General features: G+C 36.3%; 1 protein-coding gene and 1 non-coding gene across 32 annotated transcripts in view; both read left to right on the forward strand.

Moving 5' to 3' along the window:
• Positions 1 to 14258, forward strand: part of RBFOX1 (RNA binding fox-1 homolog 1) — a 2494239-nt gene that overhangs the window by 1514482 nt on the left and 965499 nt on the right. The window lies entirely within an intron of this gene.
• Positions 9389 to 9450, forward strand: LOC129016381 (U7 small nuclear RNA). The gene has a single exon (XR_008494787.1). It is a non-coding gene; the product is annotated as a U7 small nuclear RNA (small nuclear RNA).

Consider the following 14258-nt stretch of genomic DNA (forward strand, 5'->3'; position numbering starts at 1 on the left):
AGGTCTAAATGGTTTCACTGGAGAATTCTACCCATATTTTTAAAACATTTAACACCAATTCTTCAAAATATCTTTTAGAAAATAGAAGGTGGGCCAGGTGTGGTGGCTCATGCCTGTAATCCCAGCACTTTGGGAGGCCGAGGCGGGTGGATCATGTGAGGTCAGGAGTTCGAGACCAGCTTGGCCAACATGGTGAAACCCCATCTCTAGTAAAAATACAAAAATTAGCTGGGCGTGGTGGCAAGTGCCTGTAGTCTCGGCTCCTCAGGAGGCTGAGGCAGGAGAATTGCTTGAACCCGGGAGGCGGAGGTTGCAGTAAGCCAAGATTGTGTCACTTCACTCCAGCCTGGGTGACAGAGCAAGACTCTGTCTTAAAAATAAAAGGTGGTGGTACACATTCCACTTTATTTTATGAAGCCATTACACTCTGGTCACAAAACTGGACAAAGAAAGTAGCAAAAGAAACAAGAAAACTACAAAGCAATATCTTTGATAAATATAGAATTAACACTATTTAAAACATTTTCAAATAGAATCTAACAATATATAAAAAGACTTGTTCACCCCAACCTAATGAGGAATAGTCCAGTAATGCAATACTAATTCAGTATTTGAAAATCAATTGATGTTATTCACTGTACTGATAGGTTAAAGAAGAAAAATCACATGCTCACATTAGTTGATGCAGGAAAAAATTTGACAAAATTGATACACAACCAGAACTCTCAGAAAAAATTAGATAACAGTTTTCTTAACTCGATAAAGGCCAAGGGCAAAAAACCTACATCTAATATTGTGTATAATGGTACAAATGAATGATTTCCCCTTAAATATAGGAACAAGACACTACTGCTATTCAACATAGTAAGGAATTTCTAAACAGTGCAATGAGACAAGAAATATAAATAAAAGGCATACAAATTAAAATAAAGAAATAAAGCTATCCTTATTTGTGGATTGCATGGTTATATAGAAAACACCAAAAATTTAAAACCCACACACATTTTGTGGACTAACAAGTTAGCTCACCAAAGTCACAGGATATGAAATCACATTGCAAAAAATAATTTCTAAATTTCTTACAGTAAACACATAAAAACAACTTAAAATACACTACCATTTTAATCACCCAGAAAAAAGGGAAATACTTAGGTGTGCATCTGGCAGGACTTGTATGCTGAAAATTATGAAATGCTGATGAAAAAGGCCAAGATGTAAATAGATGGAAAAGCATAGTGTGTTCATGGATTGAAAGACTCCACTTTGTAAAGATGCCATTTCTGCTCAAATTGATACACAGATGTAATGCAATCATTTCAAAATAGCAGAGTTTTAAAAAATAAATATAGACAAGATTATCTCAAAATTTGAATAGAAAAGCAAAGAAACTAGAATAGTTAACACAGCTTTGAAAAATAAGAATCAGGTGGGACAAATCAGTCTACCTAGTTTCGAGACATTATGTAACTGCAGTCATCATCACTATGTGGTATTTGCTTAGATGTAGACTCCTAAATCAATGGAAGGGAAGAGAAAACACTGAAATAGCCCCAGACAACAATGACCAACTGATTTTTGCCAATAATGCAAAAGCAATTTAATGGAGGAAGGACAGTCTTTACAACAATGGTGCTGGAACAATTGGCTATTCATAGGCAAAATAATAATAAATAATAAATCTTGACCTAAACTTCACATCTCATAAAAATTAGCTCACAATTGATCATAGGTTAAATTGAAAACATAAAACTATAAAACTTTCAGGCAATCCTATAGGAAAAAAATCTTTCAAACTTAGAGCTTGGTGACATGCCACCAAGGGTCTATAAAAGGAAAAAATGATAAATAAGACTTCATCAAAATTTGGCTGGGCGTGGTGGCTCATGCCTGTAATACCAGCACTTTGGGAGGCTGAGGCAGGTAGATCACCTGAGGTTAGGAGTTCGAGACCAGCCTGGCCAACATGGCGAAACCCTGTCTTTGCTAAAAATACAAAAGTTAGCCAGGCATGGTGGTGTGCACCTGTAATCCCAGCTACTTGGGAGGCTGAGGCAAGAGAATCACTTGAACTGGGGAGGTGGAGGTTGCAGTGAGCAGAGATCATGCCACTGCACTCCAGCCTGGGCGACAGAACGAGACTGTGTCAAAAAAAAAAAAAAAAAAAAAAAATTAAAGATGTGGCCTCTGAACAATCCTGTCAAGATATTGGAAAGAAAAGCTATAATGTGGAAGAAAATATTTGCAAATTTCATGTCTAATAAAGAATATCTATAAATTTATAAAGAAGTAAAATGGTGGTTACCAGAAACTGGAAGGGTAAAGGGTTAGAGAAATGTTTGTCAAAGGATACAAAGTTTTAGTTAGATAGGAGGAATAAGTTCAATAGATCAATTGTACAACATAGTGATAGATTGTAGTTAATAATTCTGTACTGTATTCTTGAAAATCATTAACAGAGTAGATTTTGAATGTTTTCACCACAAAAATTATAACTGTGTGTGGTTCTGCATATGTTAATTAACTTGAGTTAGACATTCTACAGGGTATACATTTTTCAAAACATCATGTTGTACGTGATAAATAGATACAATTATTGTCAATTTTAAAATGTCAAAGAGTGAAAACCGATACATTTAGAAAATCTTTTTAAAGTGACTTGAAGAAATATTTTACCAAAGAGGATATATGGAGGCAATGAAGAACATGGAAAGAATTCGGCATTACTAGCTATTAGGGAAATGCAGATTAAGAATATAATAAGATATCATTATACACATGTTAGAACAGATAAAATTTAAAATAGAAACAATATCAAATGTTTACAAGGATGCATAGAAAGTGTGTCTTTCATATATTGATGATGGGAATGTAAAATGACACAACTCTTCTGGCAAATAGTTTGTAGTTTCTTAAAATAAATAGATATTTACCAATGAGTCAACAATCACATTTCTGGACATTTATTCCACAGAAATGAAAGTTAATGTCCATGAAAAACCCCAGAAACCTATACACAATTATTGTCAGCAGTTTTATTTATGAGTCAAAAACTGGAAACAACCAAAATATCTACAGTAGGTGAATGGTTAAAGAAACTGTGAGATATCCGTACTGTGAACTACTTACTATTCAGCAATAAAAACTGAACGAACTATCGATATACACAACACCTGGGATGAATCTCAAGGGCATAATGTTGAATGAAAATTAAAACAATCTCGAAAAGTTATAGACTATACAATGTCATTTATATAACACTTTCACCATGACAGAAGTATAAAGATATGGTTGTTGTTGCCAGTATGGTGGGAGAAAAAAAGATGGGTAGAACTATAAAGGTACAGCATGAAGGAGGAATCTGTGGTGAATTAGTTCTGTATTGGATTGTGGTGGTGGTTACAGAAATCTATACATGTAATAAAAGGGCATAAAATTATACAAACACACTTTATCAATGTCAATCTCATACAGTACAATATGATATTATAGTTTCATAAGATGTAACAAATGGGTTACCAACGTCACTAGCAGGATAGGGAAACGAGACCTCTCTGTACTATCTTTACAACTGTCTGTGAGTTTGTAATATTTTCAAAATAAAAAGTTATAAAGATTTCCCTTTTATAGTGTTAATGTAAACCCTAAAGTTCCCACTAAAAAGATGAAATGCAGAGTTATAGCTAATAAGCCAGCAAAGGAAATAGGATAATAAAAATTTTCAATTATTCTGAAAGAAGACAGAAAAAAAAGGAAAAGGGAAAGTTGGGACAAATAAAAAACCAATAGATTATAGGTTTAAATCTAATTCTATCAATCACATTAAATATTAATATTCTAAATATACTCAGTTCAAAGGCAGAGATTGTCAGAGTTAATAAAAATAAGATCAAATTACAGGCTGTGTTATAAGAAACACACTTTAAATATAAAGACACAAATATGTTAATAAGGATGAATGGTAGTGCACACATGTAATCTCAGCACTTTGGGAGGCCAAGGCAGGAGGATCTCTTGAGCCCAGGAGTTTGAGACCAACCTGGGCAATATGACAAGACCCCATCTCTACAAAAAATTTAAAAATTTAACTGAGCATGGTGGTGCATGTCTGTAGTCCCAGCTACTTGGGAGGCTGAGGTGTGAGGATCACTTGAGCCTGGGAGGCTGAGGCTGCGCTGGGCTGTGATCACACCACTACACTCCAGCCTGCACTCCACTGCACTCAGGGCAAAGCAACACCCTGTCTCGAAAGTAAAGAAAGAAGAAAAATAAATAAATAAATAAATGTTCATTTTTTTTTATGTGTTTCGACTATTTAAAAAATCAAGTTCATTTATTTCTGATTATTTGTAACACATTTTCATGTATATTAATTAAGGATATTAACCATTCATCTATGATATATGCAGTAAATGATTTCCCAGTTTTTCATTTGTGATTTGATTTTGTGAATGTTATCTTTTCAATATATAAAGCAAGTGGTGTGTTTGCATGTTTAAATAAAGTGTATTTTTTTCCTTTAAAAAGTCATAAAGATACAGAATGCTATCACTAATCTAAAGAATACTGAAGTAACTATACTGATATCATACAAATAGATTCTACAGAAAAATACATCAGGGATAAAGAAGGTAATTTCATAATGGAAAAGGTCACTTAATCAAGAAGACATTAAATATTTATGCACCTCAACTTTAAAATACATGAAACAAAAACTGATGGAATTGCAAGGAGAAATAGCCAAAGATTTCAGTGCTAGTCTGTCAATAACTGACAGAATAAATAGCTAGAAAATTATTAAATATATAGATTTGAATAGTAGTATTAACTAACTTGTCTTGATTAGTGACTATAGAACCCTCTATCCTAAAATAGCAGGATACATATTATTTTCAAGTACATAAGGAAACATTACCAAGAAAAGAGCTATTCTGGACTGGACTATTTTTTTTAATCAATAAATTTAAGAGAATTGAAGTTATTTCTCCAACCACAGTGGAATCAAACTAGAAATAAATGACAGAAATATAAAATGAAAATCTCCAAACACTTGGAAAATAAGCCACACTTTAATAAATAACCTGTGGATCGAAGAGAAAATCTAAATGGAAATCAAAATAAACAGTGACCTGAACAAAAATATACATAAGACATATCAGATTTTGTGTAGTGTTATTAAACAATGCTTGAAGAGAAATTCATAGCATTAAATACCCATATTAGGATAGTGAAAAATGGTCTTAAATCACTTCCTTTATCTTCTGCCTTAGAAAAATAGAAAAAGAAGGTGAATTAAATTAAGTAAAAGATAGGAAATAAAGATCAGAGTTGAAATCAGTAAAACAGGTAGTAGGCCAAAAATGGAGGAAATCTTTGAAACCAAAAGCTGGTGTTTTGAGAAAATTAATAAAATCAATACACCTTTAGCCAGGCTTAGTAAAGTTAAGGAGAAGATACAAATTACCAATATCAGTATAGAAAGAGGAGACATCACTACAGATTCTATAGGTATTAAAAGAAAAATAAGATAATATTATGAACAACCTTATTTCATGATATTAAGATTTAAGGGTGAAATGGGTAAATTCCTTGAAAGAGATCTAAGAAGGCTCACTAAAGAAGAAATAGATCATCTGAATTTCTTGATATATATCAAATAAATTAAATCTGGAGTTAAAAATCTTCCCACTAAGAAAATTCCAAGCCCAGATGACTTTGCTAATAAACTTTACAAAACATTTCTTTCAGAAAATGGAAAAGGAAGTTATATTTCCCAATCCATTCTATGAGGCAACGATTACTGTAATACCAAAACCAGGAAAAAATTCACAAGAAAAAACCCCCGAAACCACAGACTAGTCTTCCTCATGAATACCTATCTGAAAATGCTAAAACAACAAGCAAATGAAATCTATTGATACATGAAAAGGATACTATATCAAGAACAAGCAGATTTTGTTTTAGGATTGCAAAGATGCCTTAACATTTGAAAATCAATTTATGAAATACACCATATTAACAACAAAATGTGAACCAACACTATTATTTTAATAGATGCAGAAAAGGCATTTGACAAAATCCAAAATGGATTCTAGTTTTTTAAAAAGCTCAGCAAGAATAGAAGATAAATTGGTCAATATGATAAAAGGCATCTGTGGAAAATGTGTAGCTAATATCACGCTTAATGAGGAAATACTGGTGTTGCCCCCAAGATTGGGAACAAAGCAAGGATTTATGCTTTCACCACTTCCCTTTCGCATTATTTTAGCCAGTGATAATGCGCAAGAAAAGGAGGTAAAATGCATCTATTTAGAGAAGAAAAAACTGTCTTTATTCATAGGCGTCATGATCATCTGTGCATAAAATTTTATGCTCTCTACAAAAGAAAGCCACTGAAACTTAGAAATGAATTTATCAAGTTGCGGGATGCAATATCAATATATATAATTCAATTATATTTTTATATATTACAAAAATTGGAAATTAAAGCTTAAAAACATCATTTGCAATAGCATTTTAAATAGTGAAATACTTAGAGGAACAAATCTGATGGAAGATATGCCAGTCCCATACTCTTAAAACTACAAAATAGCTGAGAGGAGTTGAAAGAGACTTAAATATGTGAGGATACAGGCCAATATCGTGTGTAGGTTGAGAGATTTATCTTAGTCTCCCCTAATTGGTCTATAGATTCAACACAATGCCAATCAAACCCCAGTAGGCCTTTTTTTCAATAAAAACTGCCAAACATATTCTAAAATTCATATAGAAATGGAAATGAACTTGAATGGCCAAAATATCTTTGAAAAAAAAATTGGGAAGATGAATACTGTGTGATTTCCAGACTTAGTGGAAAGCTACAATAATCAAGAAAGTGGTGCGGTGGGCATGGTGGCTCACACCTGTAATCTCAGCACTATGGGAAGATGAGACAGTTGGATCACTTGAGCCCAGATGTTCAAGACCAGTGTATGCAACATGGCAAAGCCTCATCTCAACAAAAAATACAAAAAATTGCCGGACATGATGGCACATGTCTGCAGTCCCCAGCTGCTTGGGAGGCTGAAGTAGCAGTCCCCAGCTACTTGGGAGGCTGAACCTGAACCTGAACCTGGGAAGTTGAGGCTGCAATGACCTGTGATTGTGCCACTGCACTTCAGCCTGGGTGACGAGTGAGACACAACTGTCAGGGAAAAAAAAAAAAGTGTTATTGTCTTATTAATCCTTAACTATTATTAATTAATTGAAAGTTTACATAGGGTAGAAAAGTGAAATATTGATACATATAATCAATATTTATATATTTATAAGCCAAAAGTTGCTAGTGATCCCAAGTCTGTTATAGGAATGTGAGATTTTATTAAGCATAACAACTCAAATGCTGATGTCCAGTTCATAGAAACTCCATCTCCTAGCAGTCTTCTCAGTATTTTGGGAGACTCCAGCAAGTGTCTCACTTGGGCTCAAACTAAAATCTCATCTCTCCTGTGGAGCTATACTACTGTGCAGATATCCCTTCACCACAGATTACTGAGGTGTTAGCCTACCAAAGTCCTAGCAGACCTCTGCAGAACGCCTCATGGTACCATAGCAGGTCCCTATACCATGCCAAATGGGAGATCCTTAAATTATCTTACTGGTTGGCCAGGCGCAGTGGCTCACGCCTATAATCCCAAGACTTTGGGAGACTGAGATGGTCAGATCACAAGGTCAGGAGTTCGAGACCAGCCTGACCAACATGGTGAAACCCCATCTCTACTAAAAATATAAAAATTATCCTGGCCTGGTGGCGTGTGCCTATAATCCCAGCTACTCAAGAAGCTGAGGCAGGAGAATTGCTTGAACCTAGGAGGTGGAGGTTGTAGTGAGCCAAGATTGCTCCATTGCCCTCCAGACTGGGCAACAGAGCGAGACTCAGTCTCAAAAAGAAAAAAAAAAATGTGTATATATATATATATATATATATATATCTTTCTGGTTTACTTGCTGTCACCTGGGATATGTAAGAAGCCTGTTGGGGCAGTATTCACATAATCTCTGTTAAAAATAGTATTTTTAGTATCTTCTATGGCTCTTCTCTTTAAACATCTCAGATATTGTCTCTTGTATAAAAAGAAAAAGTTGCTATCGCACACCACCCCTACTATGTCCTTTTGATTGCTGCCTTTTTTGCACAAGCAAAAATATGTCTTCTGGGCACCATCCACTTCATGGACAGCAACTTGTGCAAAGAGATTCCTGGGAGTTGTGAATCTACATGCTCATAGATGTCTGAATTGTGACTTATCCTCCGTCCCTACCCGCCATCCAGAGTCATTTTTCTGACATAAAACTTTCATAGGCAATCTATACCTTATGGCTTCACCATTGTAAAACTGGTGGAAAGCACAATACGCTATCAACTTCAGCATCATGAGGATTGGCCTGTTTTCTAAATCCTTTCTCTTTTGAAATGCACCTATTATACAAGACTTAGGTTGTGTGATTTGAAGGATTGTTCACCAGTAGTGACACCGTTATTTATTGAACCATTTTACTGATACTTTTTTGTGTTAACTGAACTTGTATCTGTAATTATTATCTGGTAGGATCATTTTTTTCCCAGTGTTATTTATGGCATGATTTACTAGCATCTCAATTAGGCAATAAATGCATATTTAATTGGGTATAGTTATGAGTTTAGTACCATGCTGTGCATAAATACCAGAAGTATACAGACCCAGCCTTCTTTTCTCCTTCTCTCTCTCTCTCTACACACACACACACACACACACACAAATACATACACACACATATATACATACACATACACATATAACTATATACATATGTATGTATGTATGAGCACTAATTATTTAGGGTGGGCACTGTGGCTCACACCTGTAATCCCAACACTTTGGAAGGCCAAGGCAGGAGGATTGCATAAGCCCAGGAGTTCAAGACCAGCCTGGGCAACCTAACAAGATCCCATCTCTCCAAAAAATAAAGATAAAAAATTAGCTGGCCATGATGGCATGCATTTGTAGTCCCAGCTTGGGAGGCTGACGTGGGAGGATCACTTGAGCCCAGAAGTTCGAGGCTGTTGTGAGTTATAATTACACCACTGCACTCCAGCTTGAGCAACAAGGCAAGATCCTGTCTCAAACAAAACACCGAATTATTTGGAGTATATAGAATTTGAACTTGTTATGCATGTATGAACAGAAGTTATTTGGAGTATATAGAATTTGAACTTGGCTTAGATGTATGATGAATTCTCAGAGGTTATGACTAATTATCTTTACCTTTCATTCTATAAGATTTTACTGAATAGTTTCTAGATGCTAGAATTTCAGCAATGAGCAAGAGTGATAAGGTCTTTGTCTAAGGAAGAACATAGACTCCATAAAATTAGTGTTACAGTTCTTTTAGAATTTGTCTAGCAACCTTTCTGGTTTTTTCTAGAAAGCTCTCTCATAATTGATAAAATAAAAATGCTTTTGAAAGGGAAGAATTAAAAATCATGGGAATAAATGACAGGAGGAGCCAATCTGGGTATTCATAAAATGACTGATATTTCTATCCACAGTTGAATGAAAAGTATTGGAAACCAACATTCACTGAGCAACTACTAGGAAGGCCAGATGGCATTCGAGAGAAAAAGTTGTGGTCTCAGGCAGATCTGAGTTTGGATCCTGCTCTGCTATGCATTCCAGGCAGGATCGTGTTTTGGCAAGTTGTCTGTCCCATCTGAGCCTGGGTTCCTCATTGGTACAGAAAGTCAGTAATGGCATCAACCCAATTAAATGAGAGAGCAGATGCACACAGGACGCATTCCATACAGCGCCTGGTTCAAAGTAAGTGCTCGGCACATGAGTGCCACCATCCTTCCCCTAAGGAGGCATGTGATGGACCGTGGTTCTTGCTGTTATGGTCACTCAGGCACTTTATACTCATAACCGTCCTGGGAGGTAGGACTTATGTTTTCCCCACTTTCCAGATAAGGATACTGAGGTTCTGGGGATTTGAACTAACCCGCCTTTAAGTACATATCCAGCAGGAAGCCATGCCGATTTCAAAGCTCCTTCTCTTTTCATTCATTGTACCGTTTATTGACCTCATATACATTCTTCATCTCCTGGAGTGTCTCTCCTAATCAGTACATCAAGCGTAGCAAATCTTAGTGACCTCAGTGAATAATAAGCCAAAAGAATTGCAGTGCACAGATTCTTGCTTAAGAATACCAGCGACTTGGAAAGTTTTTCAGTGTCAACAGAGCAGCCTTATGATTAAAATCACTGAAGAATGCGATGTAAAATGTTTTTATTTCATCTTGCTTTCTGTTTCCCTTGGAATAACAGTCAGCAGGAAACATATTTCTGAAAGACTTCTCCATCTCTACATCTTCAGAATATAATTAGGGCCAAGCTGACTGTGTCAGGGTGTTCAGACTTAGTAGGCACACAAATGAAAAGATGGTGCCCTCAGAGTTTTATGAATTTTTCTCTCTAGCAGTCTTGGGTTGGAAAGACATCTTTGAAATTGATGTAGCTATCAACCAGGGGCTAACATTAAGATTTCAGTCGAGGTGTATAGTGTTATGATCTTTCTGTTACTGTCAGAACTGCGGCTGTTGTATTTGCATTGAGTGGCGTGCTGGAGAGAACAAAATGGAATGCAGGAGAAGGAAAAAGAAATAGCAAAACCTATTGAATCATGGGCTGTACTGGAGGGCATTTGTTAAAGGTAAATTCATCAATAGCTGTTAAGTCATTTGTATTGAATCATTCTCATAGCCTCACAGCACTTCTTAGTTTTAATAATGGGTCATAGAGAGGAGCTTGGTGATAGATGCCTTATTATGGTATTTAGGCACTTAATTGCAACTGGGCTTAAAATAGCAGCAGAAGCTGAAACCAGGGTGGCTCAGGAGTAAATTATGTTTTCAGTCTACCAAAACACCCGTTTTAAAATTCAAATTTAATATTTCTTGACATATGTTTCTTGATACGCTGTTACCAGCAGTTTATCAGAGATGGAAGAATGTTAAAATAAACTGGTGACCGGAGTATGGTATGTAAAGGCATGCCTTGTTCATCACCATAAGAGATATTTTGAAGGAAACATTGAGACCCAAGTTAAAAACACCTGCAATTATGCTGGGACACGGTTGTTCATTCATTCATTCATTCATACATTCATTCATTATTTGTCATTTATTGCTAATGTTAAGGGGATAGGGCAGTGTATGAGACAGAACCTTGCCTTTGTGAACTAATTATTACTTCAGTGGTAGAAGCGAGAAAAACATAAATAATTATAACAATAAATGCCAAAGGGGATGTGTGTGAAGATGAAATCAGGAAGCTGAAATAGTGAGTGATGGTAGAAGATACAGTAGTGTTTTCTTTAGATCAGTGGGCCAGGGAAGGGCTGTTGGAGAAGAACCCATTTAAGCAGAGGTCTGAGTGATATGAAGATGCCAACTGGCCAAAAAGAAGAAGGATCACTAGAAACAGAAACAGCATGTTCAGAGGCCATGATGTGGGAAAGAACTAAAAGGAGACCAGGGTGGCCAAGCTTAGCAGAGAAGTCAGTGGAGAGGTAGGACATAAGTTTGAATAGCAGATAAAGGCCAGGTCCTGTGTGACCTTTTCAGTTACTTTACCTTTTATTCGAAATACAATGGGAAACCATGAAGAGTTTTAAGGACAAGAGTATTGAGCTCTGATGTATATTATCAGGAGATTGTTTTTATTGACTCTAGAATGGATGGGGAGTAGGTGGCTAAGGAGGAAGTTGGCAGTGGTGCAGGAGAGAAATAACAGTGGCCTCTACCACAAAAATGAATGGACTGAAAATGTACTTAGAATACATGCTAGTAGATAAAGAGGAACTAGCTGCGAAGTTCCCTAAAGGAGGGTGGTCTGTATTCTTGGGGCATTTGTACCCTGATGACTGAACATCCTGACTTCCTATGTCTAAGTCCATGTATAGCAACTCTTTGCCTCACTTGTAGGTGAAATGATTTTGGAGTCACTAGTTGGATAAAGAACGGCAAAGGTAGAACACACAGTACTTCCTCCGCACATCTGATTTCGGAGTTTTGAACTTTACTTGTCTTAGACTGCATGAAATGTAAAAGGAAGCCAGTAATATTGATTTATTTCTTGAGTCCGTTGGTTATCATCAGCTTGCTGCTTACAATATATAAGTGGATAGAGCCAGAAGCGGCAATTCCAGGCATTGAACCTGCGGTTGTTTACTGCCCCTGTGGTCTTAAGAAGAATGGGTGATTATTGCAACCCACTTGCTATTATTTTCATAACAAAGCTGTCTCTGACCAGCTACAATCTTGGACTTACATAATTGAATTTTAGATGGAGATGCGCTGCTGGTTTATATGAATTTTCCACAGGTGCCAGCATGAGTCCAGGCTTTAACAAACAATATTTTTAATTGAGATTTTATGTCCTTGCCCTCAAATCAAGCACTTTAATAGGATCCCAGTTGGAATAGGTGACTCAGTAACAAGTTACCACTGCTTTCAACTTCAGAAAGGTGTTAATTTCTCTAACTCCTGCTGGGCGTCCATCTACTCCGGTGACCCACTGCCTTCATGTATCATAAAAATGAGTGTTTTGCATTCCATTAGGTTGAAAGTATAGCCTTAGTAATCTGCATATTTCTTGTAGGATGTGCTGGCTTTGTTCCATCAGACAATATTAAGATAGAAAAGTATTAAAAATACTGATTTGTCATTTATAACATCGAAGTGATAGATTGAAATGCAATTTGGATGTACTCCAGACCTCCAATAACTTTGACATTATCAGATGAAATACACTGATCTCAGTCTAATTAATATGCTGTGTCCATATGAGAAAAGTAGAGAGAATGAAGCAAGAAATTGGCCACAAGGAAGTGATGGCTCCATGTTTCAAGTGGTTGTAGAATTTAGAGATTGAATATGACATTCTCCGTTGCTGGACCTTGCTATGTGCTGGAAGCTGTGTTCTTTCCATGTTTGTTCATCTTTGAAAGCGAGTTAGCGCATTCCTAAAGAGTAGAGTGATACTCTTCACTGAACTTTGTAAACTTCTTTAAGGTTTTTATTATGGCGTCTTGCCATAATGTTCTTCCATTCCCCTGCTCTGGTAATAATTCTAACACACACCTTTCTGCGTATCGGTTTCATGCAACATGTGCACCTATCTTGATTTCAGACTTCCCTATCCCCCTTTCCCTTATGGCTTCTTGACTTCCACCCTTTCCTGCTGGTAATTAAATTGTCAAACTTTATTTCTACTCCTACTTTTTTTTTTTTAAGCAGGGTTCTATGTTCTCTGTCCTCTGTCAGCCTCTCTGCTCACATATTTCAGTTTCTCTGTTCTCCCAGAGAATTTTTATCTTCCTATTGGCAATATGTTTATACGGTGTGAATATGTAATAATTTTACTTGGTTGCTATGCAGAAGGGAAAATATACAAATGTGCAAATTTCAAAATTTATTGTAACTGTTTCATGGTGGTCATATAGTATTATTAGGAAGTAACGGCATAAAAAATACAAATATTGAACTTGAGTAAACATCATGTATACTGAAAGTTGTAGGGGGTATTTTAATGATGTCTGAAATTCACTTTGAAATGCACCAAAAATAAGGTGGGTTGATGGTTGGAGAGAGAGATGGACAGATGGAAATAGCTGGGATAAAGCAAGTATAGTAAAATGCCAGTAGTAGAATACAGGTGGTGGATATATGGATGTTTGCTGTAAAATTCTTTCACCTTTGCTGTTTTGAAATTTGCATACTGCAATATTGGAAAAATATGGTACAAAAGTGAATAGTCATATAGTTAACTCATAGAATGAGATAAAAATTGTGTGCCTGCATTAATATCTGTTCTTTTATTCAGGGATGCTTTTGGGACCATAGTTGCAGCCAGATCATCTTGCTGTAACCCAGTGTCCCCCTTTCATCTCCTATACCGTGTCTCTCTGCCTGTTTTCTTCTTCTATTTGAATATTTGTTACATCTGTGTTAATAGAAACTGTGCAATTTCGTCTCTTCATCAACTCCTGTAAGTAGAACCAGCAACAGAGCAAAAGGGAGAAAAAGAAACGTACTTCTTGCCTGCCTTCCTTTTCTGTCTCCCCATGCAAAGCCTGGTGCCCTCCTCCTCTCTTGTGTCTTGTGTCAGAGTTAGCGGAGCAGCTCTGGCCTCCTTGGATTTATGTGATTCAGAGTGAGCGAATGCTGCCACAGCTGAGGCTGTTGC

The sequence above is a fragment of the Pongo pygmaeus genome, chromosome 18, assembly GCF_028885625.2.
Source record: "Pongo pygmaeus isolate AG05252 chromosome 18, NHGRI_mPonPyg2-v2.0_pri, whole genome shotgun sequence".
NCBI lineage: Eukaryota > Metazoa > Chordata > Mammalia > Primates > Hominidae > Pongo > Pongo pygmaeus.